The sequence below is a fragment of the Vanellus vanellus genome (assembly GCF_965231255.1).
Source record: "Vanellus vanellus genome assembly, chromosome: 11".
NCBI classification, from domain to species: domain Eukaryota; kingdom Metazoa; phylum Chordata; class Aves; order Charadriiformes; family Charadriidae; genus Vanellus; species Vanellus vanellus.
The window spans coordinates 1452476-1458475 of NC_138916.1; positions in this window are offsets into that span (position 1 = coordinate 1452476).

The window sequence follows — 6000 nt, forward strand, 5'->3', positions numbered from 1 at the left end:
CCAAGTATTCCAGTCTCAACCATCTTAGTGACCCTCCACCGGACTTTGCAGTCAACCAACCTTTCCAACACCCCTCTGGAAGTATCCCTACTCAAAAAGTCCTGCTTCCATGAACACAGGCGCAATCAAGTGGTTGGTGATGTTACTTCCCCTCCATTGCAGCATTCCTTTCTCCCTATACCATCCTGAAGCTATCTGTCTGCATAAGCACGATTATCTTGTTCGTGGCTTTGGCTTTTTTCTGTTTTGGTTTGGGTTTTTTTTTTTTTTGGTTTTTTTTGGTTTTTTTTTTTTCTGCTACGTGTCACACACCATTGACTCCAGAATGGTTTAAAACCCAGCCACGTGGAACTCACATTCAACCCCAGAGAAATGGCTTGGTCCAGACTCACCAGTGCAATCAATGGTCTATGTCTTGGGCTTCTAGTATTTCTATTTTTCCATAAGAAAGGACCATGACTTTTGAGGAAGAAAGGACAGAGAAGCAGCCTGGAAGCTTTTCCAAGTTCATGATATAGCCCTCCCTGAAATCATCATCAGCTCCTCATGGGCAGCTGCGCTCTGATAGATCCATGTGGGAGAGATGAGGCTACTTTTGGGGGAGCTGTTTCATACCTGAGGGACCGGCTGGAAGAGCAGAAAGCTCCCTGTGAGTGAAGCAGAGAAATGGGACAACTGAGCGTAAAACAAGTGGGGCATGGTGAGAGATGCGGATCAAGAACTGCAGAAGGACTAGCTACAAGGAGACTTGAAGGCAGAGGGGACCCTGGACCGTGCTATGCCCGAGACAGGGAGGGTAGTGAGGAGCAGCAACGGTGCTTGGATAATGCATAAGGAAGCTACTGCATTCTCCACACAGGAATCAGGGTATGCGGAAGGTCCAGCTACTTCTCAGCAGGGATCAATACTCCAAGATAGCCTTGGGGTGATAGGAGATTTTTGCACTTTGTCTCTCTCTTGTGCTGGGTGTGTTTCCTGGCCTTTTTTAGCACTAGCAGCACCCAGCTGGAAGCAGTTGTTTGCTTTGTTTTGTTGCCGTATCTAATCAATGCCTCCGCCATCCAGCACTGGGTTCAATGTCAGCAATACGAAGGAATACTATAAAAAAAAAAAAAAAAAACAGACGTCTTTAAACACATCTCAAATAACTAAGCGCTGTGGAATGAATCATAAACCACACTCCCGCGACGGATGAGGAAACACAGGGAAACAAAAACATCAAATGCAGCAAGGCAACTAGGCACTAGCTTGTTGTCCTACCCTTCAAGGTTTGTTTGGGAAGTTAATAAAAATGCATTGACGTTCTTTCTTGTTAAACACAGTGACCTATTTACAATAAATTTGACCACCCAGAGCTAGAAATGAATGCTAGACCTCACTGGGTAACTTCCTCTTCTCAGGGGGTGAAGCTCTTGTTTCTAATGGGGTGTGGACCCCACTTCTGAGACAGGTACGAGCAGGAGGGCAAGCATTGGCCCCGGTGGAATTTCCCCATCTGGGCCCTTGGATAGCATTAATAGCCCATATGCGCAAAAGAGGTCGAGACTTTAACAAAAACGATTTAGGGTATCTGGGTATATGTCCAGGTGGAAGAAGCTGAGGGAAGAAACAAGCTCTGCACCATGAGCAGATGAGATGAATGCAAGTGGTCCATGCTGTGAACATCCCCGTGCCCAGCAGCAGGGACTTGGATACACCAATAGCAAGGACAGGCTCCTGAATGCCTCCTGGGTCTTGGACTCTAGTGGGGTAGGATGCCACCCACATGAAAAATCTACCCAGACAGCAGGAGCCCTGCTTGGAGAGTGAAACCCAAAGACAGACAGAAGACATATTGTCAGTCCAGTGATAAACTGGAGAGCTGCAGCATCCAGGTTTCTCCTTCCTCTGACATCACCAGGTGCCTGGAGAGCTTGCCCAATGTCACCAAAAAAGGCCTTGGACAGCATAGCAGTTCCCTGTTCGCTGGTCTCGCCAGAAACCTGGAGAGCCTAGCAGTGAAGTCTCCCGGGAGGGTTTTCCTCCTTGTTTAATCTTATCCTGAGTACATAGAGGTGTGACATGCTAGACCTTCTCTGCTTTCCTCCCAAGGAGGGAAAAGATTAACCAAACGTCATCTACAGTAACCTCGGGGGTGGATTATGGCAATATTAGCACGTGCTCCAGACAGACATTACTGCAGAAAGTAACCAGAGATTGCTCTAAAATTAGACAAACATGGGCAAACCCTGGTGCCACCTTATGTCTGGTTCATTGCTGCACAAAACTTCAGTTTCCGAAGCATCAGAAGGACTTGGAGAAACCTCATTTACTGATGAGAATGGCAGGGCTTGGGGCCAAATAAATTCCTCTTTTCCAAGGGCTGTGGATTGCTTAAACAACAGATGTTTATGTGGTTCTTGCTTGCTGGCCAAACTGCCAACAACTTGAGGAGCATCTCTGCCAAGGGAAGATCACAAAATCACTGCCCACCCTGAGATCTTCAGCTACAGAGGAAACATGGTTCCCATTCAGTCCCTCTCTTGTCTGCTGCTAAATGGCCATTCCCATTTATAAGCCTAGGATGATATCCTGAGGACAGGAATGGCTTGTCATCCGTGCCTTTCATAAAAGTAATGCATAGTCTCTGCCACCTCCTAATGCAAACACCTTAGGAAAAAAGTTGTCATTAGAATGAACAAACATATAACAAAGCCAATATGTGAGAGTTCAGCAGCTTCTCACCTCCAGAGGTGTCCAGAGAAGAATGTGGGAACACTAGGAACAGCCCACCCTTCCAGATCTCACCCTTGGACAAGTTCTTCCCCTCTCCAGTCAACCCCAAATGTCCTTCTTGGCAACCTCCTTTTCTCCTGCAAGGCTTCCTCCTCTCCTTCCTCTCAACTCTTTTGCCCAGTCTTGCACGGAGTCACAGGCAGCCCTGTTCCTTTCCTCCAAGAGTAACACCCACACAGTAAACACCTATCCATGCAATCACCCCCTCCATCGTTCCCCAGTCCTGCCAGACTTCTCCCTTGGCTTACCCTTTTGGTTCCTCCTGGCCTTGTCACCTACAGGCAGTGGGCAGGCTTCCTGTCTCTTCTGCAAGAGGTAGGGAGTCCCCACACCTCAGTGTCTCTATTATGCTGCTCAACATGTCCAAGGGCTACAAAAAATGTCTGCTCTCTCAGTCTTGGGTCATTCTTTACCAGTCTGCAGGGATCATTGATTAAATTTTCCCCATCCAAGTGCTGTTCAACAGTGTCACTTCAGACAGTCTTGGAGCATCTCCAGTTTCTGGAAACCACCATGGCAAGATGTTCTGACCTTCCCAGCGTTTCCACTTTCTTCTCTGGACACCTCTGGAGGTGAGAAGCTGCTGAACTCTCACATATTGGCTTTGTCATGCATTTGTTCCATCTAGTGCTGACTTTTTTCTAAGGTTTTTGGAGGTGGAGGAGACTACACATTACTTTTTGAAAGACGTAGGATTTGCATACTCACCCTCATGCTGTGAGCAGCAGAAATGACCTAGAGCATCCTTTTGCAGCCAAATAACTAAGAGCTGGGTGTGGTTGGAAAGGCACGCTGGGCATGGCATGACCAGCCCACCGTTCATGTACAAGTGGCATTCCTTCAGAAATGTAATGGAAAAGCAACTGCTGAAGGAGGAGGCTGAGCATGGAAATCTGGCTTGAGTTGAGCTGGGGAGAAAGCCTAGCGTGTCAGGATGTTAGAGCAAGAGCTCTACCAACACTGGGTGTGGGCTGGAGCCTGTTGAGTCACAAGCCAGAGATGTTGGGCTGCCGGCTGGAATACAAGGTAGCTCTTCTGCACCCACCTGAAGACCAGTGGGACTGCAACTGGTGGATGCTCAGCTTTTTTCAGCATGTGGGCTACAGATTTTATCCCACTGGTGGAAGACCCTAACCTCTGCTTCTGCGTGGCTGAACTGACCTGCACGTGCATGGTGATACATCCTATTCCAAAACTTGCTCTGGAGACCACTCTAACAGCTCGTCTGCAAGACTTCCCCAAAACACCCTCTCAGCTCTGTGCGATTTGCTTGTTCTAATTTTGCACATCATGTTCTTTTTGGAAACCAGTGACTGGTTGGCTCCTTCCCTGGGGAGCAGCTGAGCCCACCTGGGGAGAAAGCCCAGGAGTAATAGCCACAACAAGGAGATGGAAAGCGGCATCTCCAGAAGAAGCTGCAAGGAGGAGCAGGGAGCAGGCATTGGGGTGATGGAGACAGACCAATGGCCTCACACAGAATTGAACTCAAAGCCACAGAGCTGTCTAAACCCAAGTCTGGAAGCAAAGGCACCTGCAGGGATGCAACGCTGGAGGAAAGTTTTTATAAACTTCTTGTTTTTCTATTCCAGCCTTGCAACTTTGAGTTGTCAAAAAGTGATCTGTTCTAGTTTATACCTGGCTTTGTTATGCTAGCAGTCTTTGTGGGGTGTTGAGAAGTCTGAGATCCACCCCAAGGGTTTGGCTGACTCAGGGTTGCAACATGCTCTGGCAAGAAGTAGAAGCCCGAGGCTGAGAAAGAAACCGGATGGTGCCTTGAGAAGCCCCATAAAGGCTACCTCAGACTTGTTTGGTGGATTGGTGGCAAAGGACGGCAAGTGCTCTTTTAACCCTTGGCAGATGGCCATCCTTTACATCCCTGGGCTAAGATGGAAAGAGGCTAGGAAGATGTCAAGTCTGGCCCTAACTTGCAGGCTATAGATAATTAATTGGTCTTTAGGATGCCGAGTGAGTACGGCCTGTTCATTCCCTTCTTCTTTCTAACGTGCCAGTTGGCTTACCCATGAGATTTCAGAGTTGACTCAGTCCTGCATTTTCTTCTCTTCCAAAGCGGTGTTTTAGTTGGAAGTTGCTGGTCCTATTAGAGAAGCTGTTTTGTAATTGAATGCTAAGCCCGTCTCTTCCAAGGTTGGGCACTCCCGTGTCTGAGTCTACAGCTTCTGCTTATCACCGTCGCATCTGCGTGCCCCAGCAAAAGCGACTAGCAGTCATTACCTGTTTCTCAAGTGCATATTGGTGGACACAGCTCCTAAAAAGCTAATCATTGACAACACTTGGGCAGCCACCTGCAAGGTCTGAGCCGCTGGGTGTCTTTGTTTGCCTGCTCACCACTTGCTGCACAAAATGAACTTAACAGAGCACTTCAGCTCTTGCCTATAGCTTGCATTGCCACCCCGTTTTGGCAGGGCCACACCACTCCTTCCCAAGACCTGCTCATTTCCGCATGCAAGTATCCTCATGATGTTGGCCATGACCGCCTCTGCCAACAATTTAAGGCGAAAGAATTTATTTTTTCTGACATTTTTGTCATTGTGGTTGTCAGGTTTTTCAAAAGACTGCTTAAAAGTGCACTTTCGGTTCCTTCGAGCTGGATATTTACAAGTGGCTTTGTGCAGCGAGTGCTCTGCTAAGTAGCCTCAGAGGCAGGGAAAACCATTACATTAAAAACTTTTTAAAGCAATTAGCTCCACTCAGAGATGCAGCAGCGAGCATGACATCACTAATTTTCTTATTTTCAGGTGCAAACCTGTTTCTCTCAATTATGCATTTCTCTGTGAGGTGTTTTAGAACTGCACAAAAGCTGTAATATATTGGTGATAGAGAAAACGTAGCTTTAGACTTGAGTACAGTAGGGTTCAAATCTCAGGTAAACTGAGCATATGTCCACGTTCAGCTGTCCTCCAAAGCCTTCATGATCTTGGCAATGGCTCCTTCCGTGCAGTACTTGCAGCAGTTAGCTTTAAAAGTCCACAGTGAGCTGGTGAAGGTATTGTAGCTTGAGTTTTTCTGATGTTGTTCCCCCAGTTCTGACCATTTGGTAAGGATGCTCGTGTACCCATCACCAGCTGAGGGGTGGGAGAAGATTTCAACAGGACAATAAAGATGATTTCACAGATATTTGTTATCACGGGACCTGGCATTCAATAGGACAGTCCTTCGTCCTCTGTCCAGGACTTTAGCTGAGTTTTTTATACACAGATGCTTCTT